Consider the following 27,713-nt stretch of genomic DNA (forward strand, 5'->3'; position numbering starts at 1 on the left):
CTTGCGGACCACCACCACTTTGAGTAGCACTGATCTAAATCACATGAAAACAACAGTCTCAGACTTTAAGGCCAGAAGGGACCATCGTGATCATCTAGTCTGACCTCCTGCACATTGCAGGCCACAGAACCTCACCCACTCCTGTAATAGCTCCCTAACCTTTGATTGAGTTACTGAAGTCCTCAAATCATGATTTAAAATTTCCACGTTACAGAGAATCCACCTTTTACTCTAACCAGCAAGTCATCCGTGCTCCAAGCTGCAGAGGATGGTGAAAACCTCTCAGGGTCTCTGCCAATCTGATCTGGGGAAAATTCCTTCCCAACCACAAATATGGTGATTAGTTAGACCCTGAGCATGTCAGCGAGACCCATCAGCCAGACACTTGAGAAAGAATTCATTGTAGTAACTCAGAGCCCTCCCTATCTATTGTCCCATCTTCGGCCACACTGGAGATATTTGCTACTAGCAGTCGCAGGTGGGCCACATGTCCTTGTAGAGCAATCTCATCATACCATCTCCTCCATAAACTTATCAAGCTCAGTGTTGAAACAAGTTAGATTTTTTGCCCCCACTGATCTCCTTGGAAGGCTGTTCTAGAACTTCACTCCTCTGATGGTTAGAAACCTTAATCTAATTTCAAGCCTAAAATAAAATGAAAATAATGGCAATACTCAGCTATTTAAGAGTGCTGTAATGTCTTCAAAGCACTGTAAACATTGTGCCCAACATTTATGTCCCTATAAATAACACTTAAACAAATGCAGAGAGGAAGCAGTGTTTGCGGTTTAGGAAGAGACATCAAAATAAACATGTCAGTGCAACTCAAAGAGTAAACTATATGTGAGGACCTGAGGATAATTTGAATGCTTAAATTTGGGACACATCATAAGGGAAGGATTTTTTTTTTTTACACATTAATTATTAATTAATCTTTTCATCCATCTTACCTCCTGTGATGAGTCACTCACTCTCATTGCTAAAGTTAAAGTTGTATAAAAGGGTTATAGTTCAACTAGCATACGACCATGTAATCTGTAATATTTAACCCAGGATGACAAAGGCATCTTAAATGTTTTTCTTAATAAAATTCTGTTTTACCAGTGAACTCTAAGAGAAATTATAATTAGCTATATATCAAAGCAACACTTGGGATCTATATATTTTTAATAGCAGCAAGAGGAGATAAAACTTTCATCTCTAACAGTCATTCATAATAAAACCACCCATAAGGTAGACAGTTCTGATGATGCTACGGGCCTTGAACAAACAATATTTTTTGTTCATGTCACCAGATCTTCTTAATTACAGCCTCCGTTTACATGCAATGAAAAGGTCTGATCCTGTTATCCTCACACAGACAATTCCTATTAACGTCAAAGGATTTAACTTTAAGCATGCACTCCTTGTAGGTGTTGATTTATAGAGACTGAAAAACTAACAGTCTGATCCTGCAGCCCATACGTACGTGAACGGGGCTTTCAGAGTCTACAGGACTATTTGCAAGAATTAAGCTGCAGAATTGGAGCCTAATTTTGGATTCCTACGAAAGCAGTTTGCTCCTTTCCTGCACTAAAATTATTTCAGAATGATGGAACACATTTGCATATCTCCCACCCACACTCTTTTCTTATTTTGTCAACAGTGACAGAAAACCATACAAGACACCTACAAGCCAGGAGTAGACACAAAAGAGGAGGATGGAGGGCTTCACCAACAAGCTCCAGAGGAAACACCCAGATTGAAGTCCACCTACTGCTGCCAACAGCTGCTAGCAGGGATCTGCAATTTCTACCTGGACACAGTCATCCTTCCTAGCCTCCAGCTTTTAAGTGTCAAATATGAAATTCATCAGAGAGCTATCACTGCATTATCTTTCACGTCGGTGGACATTTGGAAAGTTACATTCACAACCACACATGCGAGGATCTTTATTTAAATGAAAGCTTAACTTCTGCCAGAAGTGACTGTAGGTCCCCTCCCTCACTTGCCATGACAAACTTCCCACTTGGCCCAAGAGAAAGAGACAGGAAATGGAGTGGTCAAGCTTTGTATTGAAGTTTAAAGACTAAAATTATAGGTTTTGATATCAGAAGGTTACTGCCAATCACAGGTATTTACATTTCACTCAGGGGATCAGGTGTTATCAAACTGTAATTGTTTGATAACATCTGATTAGGTGTTATCAAACCGTGAAAGTACATTTAAGTGATTTTAAAACCCAGTATTGGAATACTAGTTAAATAATTTAAGATGTGCTATATTAAGAATGGACACATAGGCACAAGGGGGGTAAAAAAAGGATCAAAGCCATACAAAGTTGAAGCCCTGCTCTTATTTTTCTTTCCCAGCCCTCCTCTTGAAGCTCTCTCCCAACAGTCCAAGCTTCACCACCACGCTACAGCCTCCCCTAAATCACTGCAGCTCAGACATACAGATGCAACTTGATATGGTCAATTAACCAGTGACTCAAGTGATTATCAAATATTTTGCAAATTTGTGCAAGACAATGCACCGGAGAGGCTGAAAACAAGCCCAGAAGAGTCAAACTTTCAAAAAATAAATAAATATGAAAACCATCAATACCAACAAAATAAAACCCCAACACGATATACTTTTCAGAATAAATAGCTGTACAAAAGTGTCCATGCACCATGGTTCACGTTATAAACAGTGGCACAATTAGAAAGGAACAAAGCAACCAAAAATTAACACGCTTGAGAATATATCAAATGAATCTGAGTATAAAAAAAGATTAGATACTACCCAAACAAGCCTGTTTTGACACCAAAGCACTATACAACACAAAGAAAATCTAAGTTAACACGGCCAAAGAAAGGAAAAACAGAACCACATGAAAGAAAAGGCAAGTCTTACAAAACAGCAGTGAGTCAGCTACTGCAGACTGTTTGACTGCTCTGAAAACAAGATGTGCACTTCTTATGTGCCTTACACAATGCTAAAAAATGAAGTAAGACCCTCTGCATATGTTCTGATACAGTAGATAAACAGATCAAAAGAGACACAAACAATGGTAACAAATGTTATTAAGTCATTCCAATTTTGAGCAACATTTTCAACCAGAATATATGCGCACACAATATTTTAACCCTAGGTACATCAATCCAGCTACATTCCTCCCATCTAATAATCGGTCTTTTTGGCAGCAGATCACTCGGAATGGCTTATCTGAAGGACACCTCCAACTGAAAAGGGTCATCTAGATTATATCTAATAGTTTCCTTTTTTAAAATGCCATGACCTCATACCCTACCTCAGTTCCATCAATGTATTAGAATACTCAAAAAGCCAAGAATAAGCCCCAAGGCATCTTCCTGTGAAGAATCATGTTAAATTCAACTATTCAAAGAAAAGATGGGAGATGTTTTGCTACACAGCACCATCCACATTTATAATATCAGTCTAAAGATTAAAGTTACTGTCAAATTAGTTTTCATAACCTTTCTTCCCTCAGACCATTTATAACAAGTCCTTGGTTACTAGCAACTCTCTCTCCTTGACCACACTATAGCCTGGGGATTTGTGGTTTTGTTTTCAGTCATTGCTCTAAGTTTGCTAAAAGCAGTGTGGCTGATTTTTGTAATAGAACATTGACATAATATATGAAAAACAGACAAAACGATTACTGCAAGATTGTTACTATAGAGAAAAAAGTAGGTCAGATGAGACAAACCAACCCTAATATGCTTCTTTTCTTTCCACTGAATAATTAATAGCAGCTGTGGGGTCTTTAGCAACACATATATTACCATAAAATGGTATTTTGCTGACAAGCACATTTTGAATAGGGAACCTCTTGTCTCAAATTCAAAGGGACCCTATCACCTTGAAATCTAATCAATTTCAAAAGTGAATGAAGTTGTTCAAGCGGCACACTTGCCCACTGAGTCCCTCAGCCAGTTATAGTGGTTTATTATTATTATTAAACATTCATACTGCAGGAGTACCGAGAGGCTTCAACTAGGTCAGGACTCCATTGTGCCAGGCACTGAATAAACACATCATAAATGACAGTCCATGCCTTATCATATTTCCCTATTTGAATGGGTTCTTTCTCCTCTTACCCATGCTGCTGAGTGTAAAAGCTACGTAAGAAGAGAAACTAAACAACCATGCAGAGACAATTCAACCATACTCAAAGTGTTGCCAAATGCATCAGGGAAACAGGAGTATTCTTTCTCCCATCTCATTCAGCCCTGGTCTACACTAGGACTTTAGGTCGAATTTAGCAGCGTTAAATCGATTTAAACCTGCACCCGTCCACACAATGAAGCCCTTTATTTCGACTTAAAGGGCTCTTAAAATCGATTTCCTTACTCCACCCCTGACAAGTGGATTAGCGCTTAAATCGACGTTGCCGGCTCGAATTTGGGGTACTGTGGACACAATTCGATGGTATTGGCCTCCGGGAGCTATCCCAGAGTGCTCCATTCTGACCGCTCTGGACAGCGCTCTCAACTCAGATGCACTGGCCAGGTAGACAGGAAAAGAACCGCGAACTTTTGAATCTCATTTCCTGTTTGGCCAGCGTGGCAAGCTGCAGGTGACCATGCAGAGCTCATCAGCACAGGTGACCATGATGGAGTCCCAGAATCGCAAAAGAGCTCCAGCATGGACCGAACGGGAGGTACGGGATCTGATCGCTGTTTGGGGAGAGGAATCCGTGCTATCAGAACTCCGTTCCAGTTTTCGAAATGCCAAAACCTTTGTGAAAATCTCCCAGGGCATGAAGGACAGAGGCCATAACAGGGACCCGAAGCAGTGCCGCGTGAAACTGAAGGAGCTGAGGCAAGCCTACCAGAAAACCAGAGAGGCGAACAGCCGCTCTGGGTCAGAGCCCCAAACATGCCGCTTCTATGATGAGCTGCATGCCATTTTAGGGGGTTCAGCCACCACTACCCCAGCCGTGTTGTTTGACTCCTTCAATGGAGATGGAGGCAATATGGAAGTAGGTTTTGGGGACGAAGAAGATGATGAGGAGGAGGAGGTTGTAGATAGCTCACAGCAAGCAAGTGGAGAAACCGGTTTTCCCGACAGCCAGGAACTGTTTCTCACCCTAGACCTGGAGCCAGTACCCCCCGAACCCACCCAAGGCTGCCTCCTGGACCCAGCAGGCGGAGAAGGGACCTCTGGTGAGTGTACCTTTTAAAATGCTATACATGGTTTAAAAGCAAGCATGTGAAAGGATTACTTTGCCCTGGCATTTGCGGTTCTCCTAGATGTAGTCCTAAAGCCTTTGCAAAAGGTTTCTGGGGAGGGCAGCCTTATTGCGTCCTTCATGGTAGGACACTTTACCACTCCAGGCCAGTAACACGTACTCGGGAATCACTGTAGAACAAAGCATTGCAGTGTATGTTTGCTGGCATTCAACCAAAATCCGTTCTTTATCTCTCTGTGTTATCCTCAGGAGAGTGAGATATAATTCATGGTCACCTGGTTGAAATAGAGTGCTTTTCTTCAGGGGACACTCAGAGGAGCCCATTCCTGCTGGGCTATTTGCCTGTGGCTAAACAGAAATGTTCCCCGCTGTTAGCCACAGGGAGGGGAGAAGGTTGAGGGGGTAGTCACGCGGTGGGAGGAGGCAAAATGCGACCTTGTAACGAAAGCACATGTGCTATGTATGTAATGTTAACAGCAAGGTTTACCCTGAAAGAGTGTAGCGACTGTTTTATAAAATGTGTCTTTTTAAATACCGCTGTCCCTTTTTTTTTCTCCACCAGCTGCATGTGTTTCAATGATCACAGGATCTTCTCCTTCCCAGAGGCTAGTGAAGCTTAGAAAGAAAAAAAAACGCACTCGCGATGAAATGTTCTCCGAGCTCATGCTGTCCTCCCACACTGACAGAGCACAGACGAATGCGTGGAGGCAAATAATGTCAGAGTGCAGGAAAGCACAAAATGACCGGGAGGAGAGGTGGAGGGCTGAAGAGAGTAAGTGGCGAGCTGAAGAGAGTAAGTGGCGAGCTGAAGAGAGGGCTGAAGCTCAAATGTGGCGGCAGCGTGATGAGAGGAGGCAGGATTCAATGCTGAGGCTGCTGCAGGACCAAACCAGTATGCTCCAGTGTATGGTTGAGCTGCAGCAAAGGCAGCTGGAGCACAGACTGCCACTGCTGCCCCTCTGTAACCAACCGCCCTCCTCCCCAAGTTCCATAGTCTCCACACCCAGACGCCCAAGAACGCGGTGGGGGGGCCTCCGGCCAACCAGCCACTCCACCACAGAGGACTGCCCAAAAAAAAGAAGGCTGTCATTCAATAAATTTTAAAGTTGTAAACTTTTAAAGTGCTGTGCTTAAAGTGCTGTGTGGCATTTTCCTTCCCTCCTCCACCACCCCTCCTGGGATACCTTGGTAGTCATCCCCCTATTTGTGTGATGAATGAATAACGAATGCATGACTGTGAAGCAGCAATGACTTTATTGCCTCTGCAAGCAATGATTAAAGGGAGGAGGGGAGGGTGGTTAGCTTACAGGGAAGTAGAGTGAACCAAGGGGCGGGGGGGTTCATCAAGGAGAAACAAACAGAACTTTCACATCATAGCCTGGCCAGTCATGAAACTGGTTTTCAAAGCTTCTCTGATGCGTACCGCGCCCTCCTGTGCTCTTCTAACCGCCCTGGTGTCTGGCTGCGCGTAACCAGCAGCTAGGCGATTTGCCTCAACCTCCCACCCCGCCATAAACGTCTCCCCCTTACTCTCACAGATATTGTGGAGCACACAGCAAGCAGTAATAACAGTGGGAATATTGGTTTCGCTGAGGTCTAAGCGAGTCAGTAAACTGCGCCAGCGCGCCTTTAAACGTCCAAATGCACATTCTACCACCATTCTGCACTTGCTCAGCCTGTAGTTGAACAGCTCCTGACTACTGTCCAGGCTGCCTGTGTACGGCTTCATGAGCCATGGCATTAAGGGGTAGGCTGGGTCCCCAAGGATACATATAGGCATTTCAACATCCCCAACAGTTATTTTCTGGTCTGGGAATAAAGTCCCTTCCTGCAGCTTTTGAAACAGACCAGAGTTCCTGAAGATGCGAGCATCATGCACCTTTCCCGGCCATCCCACGTTGATGTTGGTGAAACGTCCCTTGTGATCCACCAGAGCTTGCAGCACTATCGAAAAGTACCCCTTGCGGTTTATGTACTCGGCGGCTTGGTGCTCCGGTGCCAAGATAGGGATATGGGTTCCGTCTATAGCCCCACCACAGTTAGGGAATCCCATTGCAGCAAAGCCATCCACTATGACCTGCACATTTCCCAGGGTCACTACCCTTGATATCAGCAGATCTTTGATTGCGTGGGCTACTTGCATCACAGCAGCCCCCACAGTAGATTTGCCCACTCCAAATTGATTCCCAACTGACCGGTAGCTGTCTGGCGTTGCAAGCTTCCACAGGGCTATCGCCACTCGCTTCTCAACTGTGAGGGCTGCTCTCATCTTGGTATTCATGCGCTTCAGGGCAGGGGAAAGCAAGTCACAAAGTTCCATGAAAGTGCCCTTATGCATGCGAAAGTTTCGCAGCCACTGGGAATCGTCCCAGACCTGCAACACTATGCGGTCCCACCAGTCTGTGCTTGTTTCCCGAGCCCAGAATCGGCGTTCCACAGCATGAACCTGCCCCATTAGCACCATGATGCATGCATTGTCAGGGCCCATGCTTTCAGAGAAATCTGTGTCCATGTCCTGATCACTCACGGGACCGCGCTGACGTCGCCTCCTCGCCCGGTATCGCGTTGCCATGTTCTGGTGCTGCATATACTGCTGGATAATGCGTGTGGTGGTTAATGTGCTCCTAATTGCCAAAGTGAGCTGAGCGGCCTCCATGCTTGCCTTGGTATGGCGTCCGCACAGAAAAAAGGCGCGGAACGATTGTCTGCCGTTGCTCTGACGGAGGGAGGGGCGACTGACGACACGGCTTACAGGGTTGGCTTCAGGGAGCTAAAATCAACAAAGGGGGTGCCTGTACATCAAGGAGTATTTCAGGCAGGACTGCACGGAGGGTTCCAATAAGAAATGGTGCACCTAAGTTATCGTTGTTATTGGAACAAGGAGGTTAGCCTGGCCTCTGATTGATACATGGCTAGATTTACCTCGCTGCACCTTCTCTGTGAGTGACTGCAGTGTGATCTAGACAGGGGAGGAGGCAAATGAGTACAAAACAAATCTGGTCTATTTCTTGTTCTGACCCACTCCATCTATCTTTTACATCTTTGGCTGGCAGCAGACGGTGCAGAAGGACTGCATGCCATCCACATCTCATGGCTGCTCGGCAGAAGATGGTACAGTACGACTGCTAGCCATCTTCATCTCTTGCCTGCCTGGCATAAGATGGTACAATACGACTGCTAGCAATCCTCATCTCTTGCCTGCCTGGCAGAAGATGGTACAGTACGACTGCTAGCAGTCCGTATCGCCTGCCCGCTCACCATAAGACGGTTCAATAGGACTGACTGCAGGACTAAAGAGAATGACCTGGTCAAGTCACTCCAAATTTAGTCCCTGGCCCATGTCTGCCCAGGTGCTCCCAGCCGACGTGGCCAGGAGCACCTCGGACACGACGAGGACGACTACCAGTCGTATTGCACCGTCTGCTGCCAGAAGGCAATGGGTTGCTGCTACTGTGCAGCAAAGCCGTACCGTGTCTGCCAACACCCAGGAGACATAGGGTGACGGTTACCTGAGCGGGCTCCATGCTTGCCGTGGTATGGCGTCTGCACAGGTAACTCAGGAAAAAAGGCGCGAAATGATTGTCTGCCCTTGCTTTCACGGAGGGAGGGAGGGAACGGGGGCCTGACGACACGTACCCAGAACCACCCGCGACAATGTTTTAGCCCCATCAGAGTGCTCCATTGTGACTGCTCTGGACAGCACTCTCAGATGCCCGATTGTTTGCCATTGCTCTGACGCTGGGAGGGGCGCTTACAGGGTTGGCTTCAGGGAGCTAAAATCAACAAAGGGGGTGGCTTTACATCAAGGAGTATTTCAGGCAGGACTTCACGGAGGGTTCCAATAAGAAATGGTGCACCTAAGTTATTGTCCTTATTGGAACAAGAAGGTTAGCCTGGCCTCTGATTGATACATGGCTAGATTTACCTCGCTGCACCTTCTCTGTAAGTGACTGCAGTGTGATCTAGAAGAATTAATCCCCTAGACAGGGGAGGGGGGGAAGCAAATGAGTACAAAACAAATCTGGTCTATTTCTTGTTTTGATCCACTCCATCTATCTTTTACATCTTTGGCTGGCAGCAGACGGTGCAGAAGGACTGCATGCCATCCACATCTCATGGCTGCTCGGCAGAAGATGGTACAGTACGACTGCTAGCAGTCTGTATCGCCTGCCCGCTCACCATAAGACGGTTCAATAGGACTGACTGCAGGACTAAAGAGAATGACCTGGTCAAGTCACTCCAAATTTAGTCCCTGCGCCCATGTCTGCCCAGGCGCTCCTGATCGACCTCACAGAGGCGACCAGGAGCACCTGAGACATGACGATGACGGCTACCAGTCGTACTGTACCGTCTGCTGCCACAAGGCAAGGGGTTGCTGCTACTGTGTAGCAATGCCGTACCGCGTCTGCCAGCACCCAGGAGACATAGGGTGACGGTTACCTGAGCGGGCTCCATGCTTGCCATGGTATGGCGTCTGCACAGGTAACTCAGGAAAAAAGGCGCGAAATGATTGTCTGCCCTTGCTTTCACGGGGGGAGGGAGGGAACGGGGGGCTGACGATATGTACCCAGAACCACCCGCGACAATGTTTTAGCCCCATCAGGCATTGGGATCTCAACCCAGAATTCCAATGGGCAGCGGAGACTGCGGGAACTGTGGGATAGCTACCCACAGTGCAACGCTCCGGAAGTCGACGCTTGCCTCGGTACTGTGGAAGCGCTCCGCCGAGTTAATGCACTTAATGCACTTAGAGCATTTTCTGTGGGGACACACACACTCGAATATATAAAACCGATTTCTAAAAAACCGACTTCTATAAATTTGACCTAATTTCGTAGTGTAGACACATTAGTTGTATAAGATTTAGGTGTTACTTGTAACAAGATTAGGTAAAAAAATTTAGGCAGAAGGACGATATTTTTTAAGATGACAGTGTCCCTTTGATAGAAAACAGCAGAAATAGCAGCTGAAGTCAGCTTTGAAATGTTTAATAATAAGAGCTCTCCTTTCCCTGCCTTTCCACCTATATATATTATGCCTGTTTTAACAAAGTTCCCTTCAGTTTGAGCTACAGGAGACATACTGAAACAAAGTACTCATCAGAGCTGTAGGCAGGGAGCACACAGAAAGAAAGAGTGTGAAAGGCGATGACTGCACAGAGGACAGAATGCTACATAAATAATGAAGGATGCCCATCAAAAAAAGCAGTTCTCAGCTAAGCATTTCAATTATTGCTGCGAGATGCAGAATCATTCCAAAGCTATAGTGGATTCTCCCTCTTTAAACATGTAGATGATTTCTAGGAGTCTAAAAAAGCCTTACATTAGCAAAATAAGTGTTTCAGAAAGCAAACTTTTGTTATAAAATTCTCAACAACATGGGAGCAGGGGGAGGAGTCAGTAAAGAGGTACTGAGCCTCCAGGTCTGCAATGAGCACCATGTGGGCAGATCCCAGGGCTCATACAGAGCCCCACAGACCTCTACGTGACTGCAGGAAACAGGTTGCATAGAAATCGTTGAAGAGTATTAGCCTTAGGTTGCAGTGCAACAAGCAATACTTTAAAATAGTATTTACATGCTTTTATAAAAAAAAAATATTTCCCGTTCATGTTTAGTATTACATTTAATTTGAAAAAATCTTCTCTTCCCTATTTATTCCTACACACACACACAGCGCCAGGGATCTGATCCTCCTTATCATTATAGCTATCATTTACATTGCAGTATAAATACAAAACAAAATATTATGATCCTGTCCTGGAAAGAAGGACAACAAAAGTTCTGAGTTTTCCTCACTAACTAGTATTTCTGTTTTAAAATAAAATGTATCATACTATTATCTTTAGGCAAGGGCACTGGAAATCCATTTCAGCATTCACCACCAATTGCTGAAGGGGACCCTGACTCTAGTTATTCTTTCCATCACCGCCCTATTCTCTGCATAATTCAGATTCTGCACAAAATCTGGAGGCGAAATCCTGGCCCCACTGAAGTCAACTGCAAAACTCCCAATGAGGTCATTAGAGTTTTGCCATTGACTTCAATGGGGCCAGGATTTCAGCCTACATCTTTTAGAGGTTGCCTAATTCACGTAAAACAAGCTGAATTAATCCCTCACTGCAGCTCAGAGCTGGTCTACGCTACAAAGTTAGGTCACCTTAACTATGAAAAATTTCACACACTGTGAGATGTAGTTAAGCTGACCGAATGCCCAGTGTAGACACTGTTAGGTCAACAGTAGAATTCTTCCATTGAGCTAGCCACCATCTCTCAGGGAGGTGGATTACCTATGCCAAACAGGAGAAGCGCCTCCTAGCCAGCATACTTAGTGTCTACACTGAAGCACGACAGCAGCACAGCTGTGTCACTGTAGCGTTTTAAGGGCATGGCTACACTTGCAGATGTAGAGCACTGTGAGTTAAACCAGCCCTCGGAGACCGGAGCAGGGAAAGCACTGCCGTGTGTTTGTTAGGGAAAAAGGGTTCCCCTCCCGTCTAGGGTTAGGAGGGTAGCCTTCCCTGGACTTCTGTATTAGCCAAACAAAACACAGAGTCTTGGCTCTTTGATAAAGTGAGGCACTTTATTGCTAGCAAATACGACAGCTGAAGGGCTCACCAATTCCTTTTCAGAGGAAAATGGTGAAGCCCCGAACAAAGAACAGGGATGAGCTTTTATAGCTTGGTTCAACATACATTGTGATATCTCTTCCAGTTCGAACCGGTTAACCCAGTCTGTTTGAAGTTCTGGGGTAGGTACGAGCATGGAGGCTTATCTGTATAAGGAATTCTCTTCCCAAAAGAAGGGAGTGCAGGTTACACACAGTTCACATTCTTTCTATCCATAAACAAAGTAGAAAGGACAGATAAGCATAGAAAAAAGACAGCAGCGTAGCTTTACATGATTATAGGGTCGTTTTCTGGGTTTTTTTTCCTATCATGTTCACACTGTCACCTGCAAGCACAGTGGCGTGGCCACATTTGCTGCACTTGCAGCAGCATTGGGAGCGGTGACTTATGGGCAGCTATCCCACAGAGCACCTCTTCCCATTCTGGTGCTGTGGCTGGTGGGAAGGGAGAAGGGGGGCACGGGACATCCTGGGTCCTGTCCCAATATCCCATGATGCATCGCGTCGCATCCCAGCACTTCCTGTGCTTCTGTCCACATTTGGCACCATCTTCCAATGGTTTTTGTACTGCACGCTCTGTCTTCCCTTTCAGTCTGCAGTAATGGATCCCAAACTTGTGAAGAATATGCTGATGAGTCTCGCCAGCACGTCACGAATTGCAGTCGAGTTACTCCTTAAGCTACAAAGTGACAGTGAGGAGTCCGACGATGATGTCGACACGCATAACGCATATGACATAAGTTTGCTTGTGGCATTCACGGACATGCTCACCACAATGGAACGCTGCTTTTGGGCTTGGGAAACAAGCACTGAGTGGTGGGATCACATCGTCATGCAAGTCTGAGATGACTAGCAGTGGCTGCAGAACTTTCAGATGAGGAAAGCCACTTTCATGGGATTTAGAGGAACAGCCATGTTAGTCTGTATTCGCAAAAAGAAAAGGAGTACTTGTGGCACCTTAGAGACTAACCAATTTATTTGAGCATGAGCTTTCGTGAGCTACAGCTCACGAAAGCTCATGCTCAAATAAATTGGTTAGTCTCTAAGGTGCCACAAGTACTCCTTTTCTTTTTTCATGGGATTGTGTGCTGAGCTTGCCCCCACCCTGCGGAGCAAGGACACAAGACTGAGAGCCGCCCTCATGGTGCAGAAGCGTGTGGCTATTGCCATGTGGAAGCTGGCAACTCCAGACAGCTACCAATTGGTCGCTAACCAGTTCAGAGTGGGAAAGTAGACCGCTGGAATCGTGTTGATGCAAGTGTACAGGGCCATTAATCGCATCCTGCTCAGAAGAATTGTGACTCTGGGCAATGTGCATGACATTGCGGCTGGCTTTGCACAAATGGGTTTCCCTAACTGCAGAGGGGCGATAGATGGCACACATATTCCAATTCTGGCACCAGACCACCTACCCACCGAGTACATAAATCAGAAGAGGTATTTCTTAATGGTTCTCCAGGCACTTGTGGATCACCATGGGCATTTCATGAACATTAACGCAGGCTGGTCAGGAAAGGTGCATGATGCACGCATCCTTCAGAACACAAGCCTGTTTAGGAAGCTGCAAGCTGAGACTTTCTTCCCAGTCCAGAAGATCACCGTAGGGGAAGTGGAAATGCCCATTCTGATCCTTGGAGACCCCGCTTACCCTTTAATGCCATGGCTCATGAAACCATATACAGGGAGCCTTGTCAGCAGCAAGGAGTGGTTCAACAACAGTGCAGAATGACTGTGGAGTGTGCTTTTGGCCATTTAAAGGGCCGCTGGCATTGTCTGTATGGGAAGCTGGACCTGGCCAATGACAACATCCCCACGGTTATAGCCGCGTGCTGTACCCTCCATAACATTTGTGAAGGGAAGGGTAAAAGCTTCACTCAGGCATGGACCATGGAGGTTCAACACCTGGAGGCTGAATTTGAAGAGCCAGAGAGCAGGGCTATTAGAGGGGCGCAGCATGGCGCTGTGGATTAGGGATGCCTTGAGGGAGAAATCTGATGCTGAAAGCCACCAGTAATGTTTGGTGCCCTGCACAGGAGTGAAGAGCAGTGGTTCCCATACTAGTAGGCATCTGTGTTTGCTACGTATGATGCACTGACTTGCAGTGCCTGTTGCTTTCCTGGGCTACGCTATCTTTTACTTAATGCAATAAAGAATGTTTGCAAAGCCAAAAAATTCATTTACTGAAAAGAAACAGAACTGCTGGGGAAACACACATGGCTTGACACATCTGTGCTGTGTGGGAGGAGGGGGTGGGGCCGGGACAATCACAGATTTATGTATGTCCTGTTATCATATTCAGCCTTCCTGTCTGGAGTGCCGTGCAATGAGTGCTGCCTAAAATTCAGGCTGCCTAAAATTCATGGTGATGGGGAGTTGAGTTCCGTGGGTAAGTGTCGTAATTTGCAGAGCTGGGTGCTGAAGCTACAGGTGTTGGAGGCAGCTGGTGGCAATAAGAAACTGGATGTTGGGAAAAGTGAGTTGACGGTGACATGGGGGCACAAGGGAAAGAGTTTGGGACAAGGGCTGCGGGGGGAAGAGGGCGCGCGGATCTGCTCCATCTGCAGTGCTATGAGTGCCTGCATCGCATCAGCTTAGCACTCCATAATGTTTAGGAGTCACGCCGTGTTTTGTTGCTGGTGATCTGCACTCTCCTAGCGGAGCCTCCTTTCCGTCTCCCGCCACTCCTGTACTTTTTGATTTTCAATAAGGGACTGCTGCATGACTTCATGCAGAAAGTCCTCCTTGCTTCTTCGCAGACACTTCCTGATTCTTTGCAGCCTTTCGGACATGGATAACAAGGATGGCTGGGATCTCAAGGTTGCATCTGTAAAGCCAATATGCAACGCTTAACAGAGGCAGCACTGCTCACACGAGACAGAGCAATGATTCAGCCAAACTTAAAGACAAGCACAATGCACACAATAGCAGAAAGTGCCCATCCCAAAGCGAATGCACATAACCCACAAGAGCCCCAAAATGGTGAGTAACCACAGGGGCAAGGGGCATTGATTGTTTCAGGGTGGTACTGTCCTCTGGGGTGCTGTGCCTTGGGGAGAGCCAACAGATGCAGGGGGCCCTTATACTGAACACTCTTCCCACATTTTCCACAGGATGAGTTCGTCCTGGAAGATATCTCGCTGCTGAGGGTGACCTGGGAAGCAAGGGAGGGTCTTCTACTGCAATGCAGTTTCCACCCTGGCCGTTATGCGGCTTTCCTGTGTGCAGCAATGGTCCCCCCTGCCCCACACGGCACACTGGCGCGGACATGTTAGCCTTACTGGGACATTTTTTCATGGTTTATGTGTATAAAAAGATCTTCTGTACTTTCCACAGTATGCATCCGATGAAGTGAGCTGTAGCTCACGAAAGCTTATGTGCAAATAAATTGGTTAGTCTCTAAGGTGCCACAAGTACTCCTTTTCTTTTTGTTGGGACAAGGATCACAGTAGCTCTGCCAAGGAACCTGCGCAAGCGGATTGCCCAGCTTCTGCATGAGACCTTTGATGAAATCACTGAGGCTGATTACCGCAATGTGAGAGAGCACATCAACACCCTATTCCACATCTAGGCATGCACGCGGCCCTAACCCTTCTCTCTGCAGTCCTCCTTGCCCCAACAGCCCGCACCGAACAACTTCCTTCCCAAAATAAAAGCCGCTTACCGGGCACCTCCTCTGCTGTTTGTTCTTCCACAAGCACTGTCCGCTGCAACTAGCTACCTTCCTCCTGGCTTGAAAACAGCTCCTGGCTGCATGCATCAAGGGATGCCAAGCCGTCCTCTGGCTCTGGGCCCCCCTCCTCCTCAGCACCCTCGCTCCCACTTTCCTCCTCCTGCCTTGTTGCACCCTGGGCTGCCACAGCCTCTGAAGTGTCCATGGTGCTCTTCGGAGTGGAGGTGGGGTTGCCCCCAAGTCTCGTCCAGCTCTTTGTAGAAACGGCAGGTCGCAGGGACAGTACCGGAGTGGCGGTTTGCCTCTCACACTTTGTGGTAGGCATTCCGCAGTTCTTTCACTTTAACCCTGCGCTGCACTGCATCCCGGTTATGGCCCCTTTCTATCATGGCCCTTGATATCTGCCCGAAGGTATCATAATTCCTATGGCTGGAGCACAGCTGGGACTGGACAGCTTCCTCCCCCCAAACACTGATGAGGTTCAGCACCTCGCCACTGCTCCATACTGGGGATCGCCTGGCGATTGGAGGCATGGTCACCTGGAAAGATGCTCTGAGAGCACTCTACGCCGGCCTGAGCAAACAGGAAGGGGAATTTCAAAATTCCCAGAGAATTTAAAGGGTAGGTCTGACGGTTGGTCACTTGAGGGCAGGGCAGTAGAGTTCAAAGTGATGACCAGAGTGGCTAGAACAGGCATTGTGAGACACTTCATGAAGGCTGATCAGAGCGCATTAACAGACCAGGGCGTCCACACTGGCATCACAGCGCAGCAAGCCTTATACCTCTCACGGAGGTGGATTACCAAGGGCGCTTCAGTGACGGAGTCTGGGTGCTCTACGTGCCTTGCCAGTGTGGACACTTCAGGAGTTAGGGCGCCCGGGGCTGATTTAATGTGCTCCAACTCGCAAGTGTAGCCAAGCCCTTTGTGAAGACAGGCCCCTAGCTAACATCTCTCAGAGTGGTGGATTTACTACAGCAAAGGAAGAAACCCTTCCGCCACTAGAGTAAGTGCCTACACTGCAGCAGTGCAGCTGCAGCACTTCTAGTGTAGACATACCCTCAGGAATCACACATGACCTTTAGTTACTGATCATGTGATGGAGAAAAAACACACCAGCCTCTTGTCTTGTTTGCTGATGAAAAGGTATCCGACTAGATGACCTGTGCACGTATGCATCTGAGCTAGTTTTAAGCTCACTGTGTTCAAACCTGCATTGCTGTTTGTTGACTATTTGATAATATTTAAATGCAACCATAAAGATAACCATTGGCATTGGGCATTCTCCTTTGCTACCTAAATGGCCAATTTATTTTTACATTTCACACACTGGCCTAGTGATTTAATATATATTCTGCCTAAAAGGCCAATTTATTTATCTTCATATATAGGCACTTAAAAACCTAAACTCCTTCTGTAAAATGAGATTTAGGTTCCTAAATCAATTAGGTGTTGCAATGCTGGGTGCAGTAATGCCTAAATACCTTTGAAATCTGGGCTCAGGTGACTTAACAGATCATTAATATTGCTACAATACCCCAGCAGTATTAAAATGATCCTTCAAAAAGAACTCTGCCAGCCTGCCACTGCCACAAAATCTCTTTTCTACCCCTTCACTGTTTGGGGTTCAGTATTACTGTAGTGTCAATATGTAACCTTTTTGTTAGGAGTATGTGCAAACTTAGCATTCCTAAAGAGCACATATACGGGATGCGCATAAATACATAAGAGTACTGAAGCCTTGGTGAGGCCCCTGTCCTTATTTTGCCCTCAGTTTCAGCAAGGGTTTCACTTTCCCAAGTACACTGAATCTGACCCTAAGGAAGACACAAAAGCAGCTGTGGCAGCCCATCAAAACATGCCTCATCCTCCAGTTTTCACTTCTGGCAGGACATTTTTTGATGGGTGGCCCATACTTGATAAAGTGTGCCCTCCTTAGGACCAGGGTGAAAACTGGTGTAAGACCCTATTTTGACAGTCTCCCCACACCCATAAAAATCTGTCCCCTCCGGGCAAAGGATGAAAATGGAGCAGGTGTAGCCCAATTTTGATGGGCTTCCCATACATTACACAGTTAGGAATTAAGATGGTGAACTGCAACATTTTGATGCAAGGCACATTTTGAGAGGACATCATCAATTTGCTAATGACACTTAGTTTTGCACCAGTCTCATCTCACCCAGATGTTGTACCAAACACTTCCCAGTGACTAACCCAAAACTTGACTTGAAGAGCTAACTGGCTGGCTGAAGCTCAACCCAGATAAAACTGGTTCTGCTGATAGCCTGGGTAAATCACCAGAGGAAGTGGTGGCAGTTACATCTAGCTCCTTTAGGAGAGAGCATGGCTATCTTTGTTATTAACAACAAATGAACTCTTGGCTATGCAGGGAATGATCAAAACAACGACAATGAACAGTAGGCAAATAAGGCCATTATCCATCTTCATTACACAAAACCAGCACAGATCAGTGAAATCTCTTACTATTACCTAAAAAGTGGCTATGACATGCATAAATGGAGTGTTTTTATCCTGATAGCTACCTTGATGTAAAATCCTAGAGAAGACAAGGCACAGGTAGTTTTTACCTTGACATGGCTTTGTGAAGTAAACTCCAGGTAAGGAGTATTGAGTTGACCTTTACTAGCTACAATGAAGTTAAATCTATCTGCCTTGTCTCCATTAAGATTTTACATGGAGGCAGATATCTCAATATAAATACGCACCTTTTTTACAATGAAAACAAAGCCATGTGTTGTTTAAAGCAACATGTACTTTCTACTAGGGCTGTCAATTAATAGCAGTTAATGCTTGCAATTACCTCACAAAATTAACACTTCTTTTTAAAACAAGCGTTAATCGCCCACCTCTGAAGACCGGACTGGCAGCAGCCAGGAAAAGAGGGAGGCACTGGCTGAAGCGATTTGGGAGAGCCAGTTAAACACTTTTCATGGGGGAGGGAGGAGCCCAGGCCCTTACCGCCTGCACCATCACCTCCCCACTGGATAGGGACAGCCTTGGGGTGAGCGAGGGAGGCCACCACCCAGGGTGTCAAGTTCAGGGGGGCGCTGCTGCATGCCAACAGGGCAGGGGCGCCCCTTCTCCCACCGCCATGCTCCACTGCTACTTCCACCTTCCCTCCCGCATGGAGCCTACCCTGGCCAAGCTGCTCTGGACTGGGAGCCTGCCAGAACGGGTGATGTAAGGGTGTTCCCATTCCCTCTCCTGTGTACATGGTCGCCGCTGAGCTGGAGTTAGGGAACAGGGGGAGCCTGTCTGCTGCTGCTGGTGGCTCAGGAGTGAGTGCTGCTGATAACAGCTGCTACTGGCTGAAAAAGTGTTCAGGCTCATGAGTGTTTTGCTTAAAGAGACAGCGCTCCACCAACATGCGCACCTGCATGCGCGCACACACACACTTCCTCCCCAATACACACACACACCCCAAACGAAAATCTGATATGGCGCCCCTGGTGAGCCAGGAATGGCCAGAGGGCTGAGGGATGGCTGTGGGTTCTGGCAAGATGCAGCCCCCAAGCAACATGGTAAATAAGAAGCAGGCAGTATTATCTCCTGTAAATGTAAACAAACTTGTCTGTCTTAGTGATTTGCTGAACAAGAAGTATGTCTGAGTGGACTTGTAGGCTCTAAGTTTTACATTTTGTTCATGAGTGCAGTTATGTAAAAAAATAATTCTACATTTGTAAATTGCACTTTCACAATGAAGATATTGCACTACTGTACTTGTATGAGGCGAACTGAAAAATACTGTCTTTTGTTTATCTTTCTACGTGCAAATATTTGTAATAAAAATTGTATAAAGTGAGCACTGTACACTTTGTATTGTGTTGTAATTGAAATCAATATATTTGAAAATGTAAAAAAATCCAAAAATAATTATATTGTATTCTATTATTGTTTAACAGTGTGATTAAAATTGCGATTAATTGAGACTATTTTCTTAATCTTGCAATTAATCACAATAAGTTTTTAAATTGTTTGACAGCCCTATTAAATACATACATCTTTACCACTTCCACCACTTTTCCTTCCCCTGGCAGCTGGTGTTAACAGCACTAATGACTGTAGCTGTTGTTTTAGCAGACTACAGTTTCCTTCCATTCTCACTCTCTCCTGCAGCCGAAGACTCACATGGCTTAGACACATGAAATAAAATAGCCCATCAGCACAGACTAAAACTGGTGTTACATAAACAAATTACAATAGGCTGACTCAGGACACCACAGTTACTCTGAGTTTGTTATTGATAAGTTTTCATAACTGTGGATGTCACTGATGCACTGAACAACCAATCCATTAGATTTATTTTTCTCTCTCGCTGGAATACTGATATTCTGTAATGTGAAGTTCCAGCTACACAAGGTACCAAAAACTTGCATCAGGCCTGGTGACAGGAGAGAGACACAAAATCCTCAGACAAGTTACTTCTTATCCACAGGCCTTTTTGTGTTTGTTTGTTGCCTTCCTCAATCCACCTCCACCAAGTTTTCAGCACCTTGTGCAGATAGGGTACGTCTACACAGCAAAGTAAAACCTGCAGCTGATCCATGAAGTTATAATAGGAACAGTGAAGAAGGTAGGAAATAGATATAAATAATGCCTTAGCTGGATCTGATTTTTCCCCCCACACCACACACACAAACCCACATAAATTATATTACAAAAAAAAGAGTTGGTCAGTGAAATGTGGTAACTACATTTTTTATTTAATTTTGAAGATAATTGCTAATGCCTACATATTCCACCGTTCTGCAGTCACAGAAGCTATTTTTATAATTTTTAAAATATACATTTCTAGCTATAATATAGTTGCAAAGAAAATCGTCCAAAGCCTCATCTTCATAAACAAGTCCTACTGCTTTAAATATACCAGTATAGTCATAACCAGTACAACCTCCTATTGTGGATGCATTTGTACCAGTACAGAAGTGCTTATATTGGTATGGCGTATTTTGATACAGGAAGGGAAATATGGTATACTGGTATAACTGCATCTACACTAGGACTGCAAAAGAGTCACATCCCTAACTGAAAATTTGTCTACAGACCAGACCCAGCAGTGAGCAGAGTATAAACTGACACCGCTTTTTGGTTTCTATTTGGATTCTTTTATCACATTAAGCACTGTGGCTATGGCCACACTTAGGCTGTGTACATTTAAAATACTACATTGGCACTGCTGCAGCACTGAGTTGCGCCATTGTTGTGCTTCAGTGAAGACACCACTTACGCCAACAGGAAAGGAGGGGTTCTCCTGTCAATGTAGGTAATCCACTTCCCTGAGAGGCGGTAGCTAGGTTGATGAAAGAATTCTTCCGTCAACCTAGCACCGTCTACACTGGGGGTTAGGTTGGCATAGCTACGTCTCTCAGGAGGGTGGATTTTTCACAACCCTGAGAGATGTCGCTATGCTGATGTACGTTCCCAGTGTAGACCTGCCATGTGTAGTCAACCCACGCCTGCAGATAGCTTGAAAAAGCCTCACGAGTACGACTGCTCCACGTATCTCAATGGGGTGTTAATCTTGAAGCCTAACAATGATGATTTAAATATCAGTGTTCATTTCACTGCTGATCATTTTTAGCAAACAAAATGTGCTTATGTAGTTATCCCCCAAATTACCTCTCAAGCCTTATCAGGTGCAAGATGAACATGTTCTACCCAGCACCAAAAAAATCCCACTTCCCCAGTGACAACTTCTATAACACAGAATTGACTTGCCAATTTTCAATATAGATTGTGTAAGGGCAGAATAACGTTAACTTTCATATTAAAATACAAACAAACTCACTCAAGGTATAACACACTAGCTGCATTATTTTCTTATTTAAATCAAAATCTCCAATTTTTATGCAAATCTGCTGCCACATCAAACTGATGCAGAAACTAGGGAGCCCCGTTGCAGGATTTAGGTCAACTGCATGTGGAATACATGAGGCCTTGCATATAGACATATAGTTTCTAGTAACGATTCAATAATCCCCTCATCCTTTTATGCAGCTATTTTACTTGTAGATTCAGCTTCTAGCTTTCCTCAAACTCTTTAACAAAGACACTCTAGTTTATCACTTCATTTGGAGAGATGTTTCCAAGTGAATAAGCCACCACCTCTTCCCTGTGGGGCAGGAAGCCAGTCACTGAATCAAAAGAATGCTGGTTTATATTCCCCCAATTACACTAACAGAGCATTCTCCATTTCCTTCAATTATCAAGCCTTCTCAGTGCATACCAGAAAGGAGCTTGCCTTTCCTTAACCATACTGGAGTTATGTACCTAGACTGAGACCACGTCTACACCCGCGAGCTTTCACCAGCACAGCTGTACCTACGCAGCTGTGGCGCTGTAAGATCTCTCGTGTAGCTGCTCTAAGCCAATGGGAGAGAGCTCTCCCACCAACATAGCACTGTGCACACTACCACGTGTCCTGGCTAAACTGATGTCAGTTGGGGGGGTGGCTTATTCCTTATACCTTGAGCAACATACGTTTTGCTGACATAAGAGGTACCGCAGACATAGCCTTAATTGTAAATTTCACTGAAAATGCAAAAGGCACAGGCTTGTACACACTAACACTTATGTTGGTTAAACTTGTGTCGCTCAGAGGTCTGAATAAGCCACCCCCTGAGCAACATAAGTTGCATCGACCTAAGCGCCAGTGTGGACAGCGCTATGTCATCAGGAGAGCTTCTCCCGCTGCCACAGCTACCACCTCTGGCGGAGGTGGCAGAACTCTCTTCCATCAGCATAGAGAGCCTTCACCAGACATGCCATAGCAGTGCAGCTGCACTGTTATAGAGCTTCTAGTGTAGACTAGCCCTCAGTTTCACAATGGACCATTTACATGAACCATCTCTGTAGACAAATAAAGTAGGATCCAAATTAGTTTGAAATAAATTCAAATCAGGTAAACAGATAAAGTGCTGTGGGACATCTGGCCAGAAAATGTGATTGAGAACTGGACCCACAGTATATACACAGTAAACAATCTGTCTTAAAAATCTGCAGTCCTAGATGTAAACTAAGGCCCTGATCCTGCAAAGACATATTTAACTTTAAATATGTTAGTAGCTTCATTGATGCCCATGGGACTCTTCGTGGGCATAAAATTAAATACATGGCTCAGCCTTTGCAGGACTGGGACCTAAGCATACTAGTCCCTACTAAACCAAAGCACCAGTAGCCCTGACACCATTCTAACTGCTTTTTAAAATTAAAGAGACAACAATTGTCAAAAATAATTAAGAACATCCAGCTATTTTATGGGTTTTTTTCAGAAGTTGGATCATTCTGCCAGTTTGTCATTTTTGCACAGCTACGTAGATAAACCTAACAATGCTTTCTGGCAATGTGGAACTTTTGTTTGCAAGTACAAATCCTCAGTTTACAAAAACAGTCACAGCAAATTCTTTCCTGTTCTAAATCATTTTAATTAAAACTAGAAAATCTGTAACTGCCAGGCACCACTCTAGCTAATACATTCAATTTTCCTTAGCTCCCCAGTAACACGGTCCTGGAAGGTTGGGCTATATATTTTCCCTGTTAGCATAAAGAATAAAATAATTCTGACAAAATCATAAAATCACTCTTCAAAATGTAAAGTTTTCAAATGAAAGTGTACTAAGAGTTATAATTTGTACTTACAATTTGACAACAGAGCCTTGATTCAGATTTTGGCATCCAAACTGCCAGTGAACTGCACTATCATCATCCATGTGTCAATTAGACATGCATGAAGGTGCCAAGTATAAGTCCCATTCTCTGATGCTTAAGTGCAGAACTTGTGTATGCTGTGAGTTGGGGGCAGGGTCCTATTGACATAACACACACCAATGACAGCAGCAAAAAGGACTTTCTGCAACTAAAGGATACATGACCAGGTCACTAGTCACTACCATGAACAGCCTACACACCCAGGGAGTCATAGCTGGGTCTGCTATAGGTATATGAAGCATATAGCCCACTTGCTTAAAAAAAAAAAATAATCAGATACCATGGACCGCATTTTCAGGAGTGCCGAGCACTTAAAACTCCACCTAAAATCAACAGGAACTAAAGGTTTTCAGTAGTTCTGAAAGTCAGGCTGGTATCACATTCTTTTGTTTTAAAAGTTACTGAGACAAGTGTTCAAACAAACTCAGGCACACCTGGGTGTCTAAGCTGTGCTGCAACCCTGGGTGTCTAAGATGCTGTAAACAGTGCATATTACCTAGAAAGCAACTTTATGGCAGAATTAAGTTGGGGGCATGAAAGGGAGGGCATACCTCTATTTATTTTAATAATGCTCTTTAATACTCTAGGCTCCTTCTATATTCAAACATTTGAGATCCTACAATATTACGGAATTGCCCTTATGTCACTACCACAAGCCTGCGATGTAATCTTGAATACACATGCCCTACATACTCAATGCATATTACCTGTCTCCTTTTATATGCCAACTCACTCATCCACACCTACCCCAAGTGCCCCTCTTTTCCTGCACTAGGGCATTCCACTTGTATCTCAGCTGTAGATTATGGTTACACCAGCAACAAATTGCATCTTCATGCAAATCACAGTCTCATCTCACTTACATGCCCCACGAGTATTTAGATCATATCTAAATCATTGCACAACACTTTATACAGCTGACACATTCATGAGGTTCCCTCATAGAACATTTAGTGCTTGGACACCCAGGAGTCAAGGAGTCAGTTGAGTGAAAAGGCAACAACTCCTATCAAACAAAAGTATGAAAGAAGATAAAAAGGTACTATGGGCTTGTCTACACTTACAGTGATGCTGTAATGCTTAGTGAAGATGCTACCTATGCCGTTGGCATAGGTACTCTGCCTCCCCAAGAGGCAGTAAACTTTGTTGATGGGAGCCACAGCGCTGCCTATACCATGAGTTAGGTTGGTATAACTATATCGCTCAAAGGTGTGGATTTTCCACATTCCCGAGCGATGTAGTTATACCACCATAAATTGGTCATGTACACCAAACCTATGTCCATCAAAGCTACTTCCTAGCGCAGCCACTAGCCATGCCCCTGGCTAGTTACATTTCCTTCAGTATCATTCAGAAGATAGAGCAGGCAGTGTGATGGGTCAGCAAAAAGAATACATAACACAGATATGTGACTTCCCTTGTACTTGTATTTGTTTGCTCTATTAAATGTATAAATGTATTAAACATATTTCATTATAAATCAAGCATCTTTACTGCAACAGCCTCCAACAAACACATGGCAAGGTGCCATGTATATTTACATGGCTGTATAACAATCAAACGCCAAATAGTGCTTTCCAAAAAGAAAGAATGATCCCATACATTTGACATGCCCTTTTATTGGCTATTCTGTGCAATAACAGTCTTGTTTATACTCTAAGCAGTGTTTGTTATATAGAGAGATTAAGTACAGTTGTACTGATGTATTCCCACCACTCAGAATAACTCTCTTCCAAAAAAAGAAATTATTCACACTCATTATCATCATTATTCTGATGCTGAATTTTAAACCTCAAAATGGAAAGCAAAGATCTGCACAACAAACTTGTCAAATACCACTATTTCCAATTTATTTCTAGAGAAAAAGGTGCTCGCTTTTGCCTTTGGCAAGATGTAGATGGGGAAGCAGGGCCCCATCTCTTGCAGCTGAAGAAATCTGAAGTCTGTTTGGGAGTCTGTAGGTGGAAGGGAGATGACAGCAAAGCCTGAAGGCCTGTGCTGCTTGCCCATGCATCTTGCCCATCACAAGAACAGGGCATGTTCAAGGAGCATCAATCACCTAGTGGCTTAATCCAGAGAAGTCTGGATCAGCAGCTTTGACTCCCAGGTAATTCCGATTGTCAGCCGATAAAGGCAATTACACTCAGGTCTGGCTGAGTAAGACTAAAGGTAACTTACTGCTTCCACACAGGCAGCTGAGGTCAGCTAGCTCTTCCCTATCTCAGATCGCTGCCTGAGAAAAATGACAGCCCCGTGCTCACTCCGTGCTTATTCATCTGAAAACTGAACAAAGTAACATTTAAGTATCTCTCCCCCCGGAGCAGAGCGGCTCTCTCACGCTCCGGTAACTCGCCGACACCACCATTGTCTTGAAGGCTCCCTAGCCGCTTCCCCGGCCGTGATAAGATCATTTAGGGAGGCTGCAGGAACAAAGGGCTTGAAGCTGCAGCAGCAGCCGGCGATCACAGGCTGGAACAAGCCGGCCACAGGGAAGAAGCATGCTCAGTGCGAAGTCCTGAGCCAGGAAAACAAGGTGCCCATTTCCAACGCAGCCCCCCGTGCGCCGCGCGCCGGAGGAGCTGTACAAGGCAGACGCTATGGTCCAGGTTATGGACCCCCCCCCCACCCCGTTGCCTAGCAGAGGGGGCTGCCGGGGGGCGCGGGGGCAGCGGCTGCTTCTCCCTCCCTCTCCCCCAACCCCGTCTCTGTACCTGATCCGGCTGCGCTCCTCCTTCCTCCTCCTGCCTGCTTCAGCTGGACCCAGCTCGGGCTTCACCGGGCTCCGGGCGCGGGGGGCCGGGAATCCAGCAGCCGAGAGTCACGCCCTCAGGTCTGACAGCCTCGCGCACCACCGGGCACTTCCTGCGCGACAAGAGAGCGAGAGAAAGCCCGCGGCTGGCGGCGTGCGGCGAGGAGGTTCCGCCGGCAGCCCGGGCGCCCCTGCCATTGTCAGCCGCTGCCCGCAGACCCGCCTCCGCAGCCCGCCCCAGCCGCCGGCAGCCCGCGCGCGCGCGCGCCTCTCCGCGAGCGGCCGGGGTCCCGCGCCCCCCGCCCCGCAGACTGTGCCTCGCGCGCCGTCCGTAAAGTTTGCAGCCGCCTCGTCTGCAAAGCTGCCCAGACGGAGCGGGAGGATAGGAAATTGTTTACGTCTGCCCCTCGCTGGCTGGCTGGAGAGACAGGCTGATCCCTGCGCTGGGAGGGGAGCTCAAAGCGAACCGCTGCCGGTGGCCTCTGGCTGTTGGTGTCACGGCCTGGAGGCGCTGACAGTGGGAGGGGGTTGCAGGTAATTGCGTTACTGAAACAAAGGTAGGTTATAAAATGCGAACTTTCGCTGCTGCCCGAAAGATGCACTAGACAGCAATGCATATTTACTGCATGCTGGCTGGGAACGGCTCCTGCTCACTGGCATGCCCCTTCCCATCAATCATGCTCACTCACACATAACAAGCACATATACCCATCGCCACAGCTCTTAAAAAATATTACAGGGCTAGCCGAAGCATGCGCGGTAGCGGCGTTTGCGGGACAGCAGGTGGAGTGGGGCATATCGCAGCTTATGGCCAGGATTAAGGCGTGTGTACATGTTAGATACTTAATGCCGGGGTCTAGCATGTCCAGAGGGATAGGCAAGCTAGACTGACCCATAGGTTAACTCCCTTCTGAAATCAGCGAAATCTGAAGAATAAAAAAATCAATAACTAAGAGTCCCTGAGGATGCAAGATGATGTATGTTTATGACCTGCCCAGATCTTTTGCGAATGCTGTGACAAGGCCCGTTAATCTTTCCTGATAATTAACCTTTATAGCCTATTATGCTGCATCAACTGCTCAATGCTGGAAGCAGTCTCAGTTCAGAGGTAGATAAGGTATCCTATGGTCTCCCACCTTGGTGAGATTGCAGCTGTGGTGAAAAAGGCAACCTCACTGCCTGTGTACCCTAGTGCCTCGCTTCCCCTTCTGCATAAATCCTCCTTTGTGCTTTCATCAGCAGCACTCCCCTTGAGGATTTGTCTACACTTGGAAATGTCCCAAAAATAGCTATTCCAGAGTAAGTGTCCATACTGAGCCATTAAATATACATTCTGGAATAGCTACTTTGATACCTTTCCAAGTGTAGGAACATCCTCACCCATGCTGCTTCAAGTGTACAGCAAGGACATCACCATCTGCAAATAATCCCATGAATCTCGGGTGCCAGTTCAAAAGTGCCCTCCTTATTTTATTTTTATTTTAAAAAAATAATGATGAACTTGCTCCAGTCTTATCTTAGCCTTCTCTAGAACCTCTCCCAGTATTGCTAATCCCAAGCATTCAAAAACCATGGGAGACAGGCCCTCAAAATATCATGAGTTTTTGTTCCCCTCTAGCCTTACAAGGTGTGCAATTAAACACCCACAGCTGACCCATGTCAGCTGACTCAGGCTCTTGGGGTTATAGAACTGGGGTGTAGAGATTTTCCAGACCGAGTCCAAATGTCTACACCACAATTTTACAACCCTAGCCTGAGTCACCT

General features: G+C 45.9%; 1 protein-coding gene across 7 annotated transcripts in view; it reads right to left on the minus strand.

Annotated features, from left to right (window-relative positions):
* Positions 1-27,713, minus strand: part of LRRC8D (leucine rich repeat containing 8 VRAC subunit D) — an 88,988-nt gene that overhangs the window by 49,280 nt on the left and 11,995 nt on the right. For 3 of the 7 annotated variants that reach the window (XR_012669699.1, XR_007358019.2, XM_048861010.2), the window contains exons 2-3: positions 25,912-26,062; positions 25,379-25,483 (exon numbers count right to left, since the gene is read on the minus strand). The gene's annotated coding sequence lies outside the window, so the exon portion shown is untranslated. Of the gene's footprint in view, positions 1-13,967; positions 14,629-25,378; positions 25,484-25,911; positions 26,194-27,713 lie in introns of those variants that run through there. The other 4 variants (XR_007358018.2, XM_048861013.2, XM_075131652.1 and 1 more) reach the window with 4 other exon arrangements.

The sequence above is a fragment of the Caretta caretta genome, chromosome 8 (genome assembly GCF_965140235.1).
Source record: "Caretta caretta isolate rCarCar2 chromosome 8, rCarCar1.hap1, whole genome shotgun sequence".
NCBI classification, from domain to species: Eukaryota; Metazoa; Chordata; order Testudines; family Cheloniidae; genus Caretta; species Caretta caretta.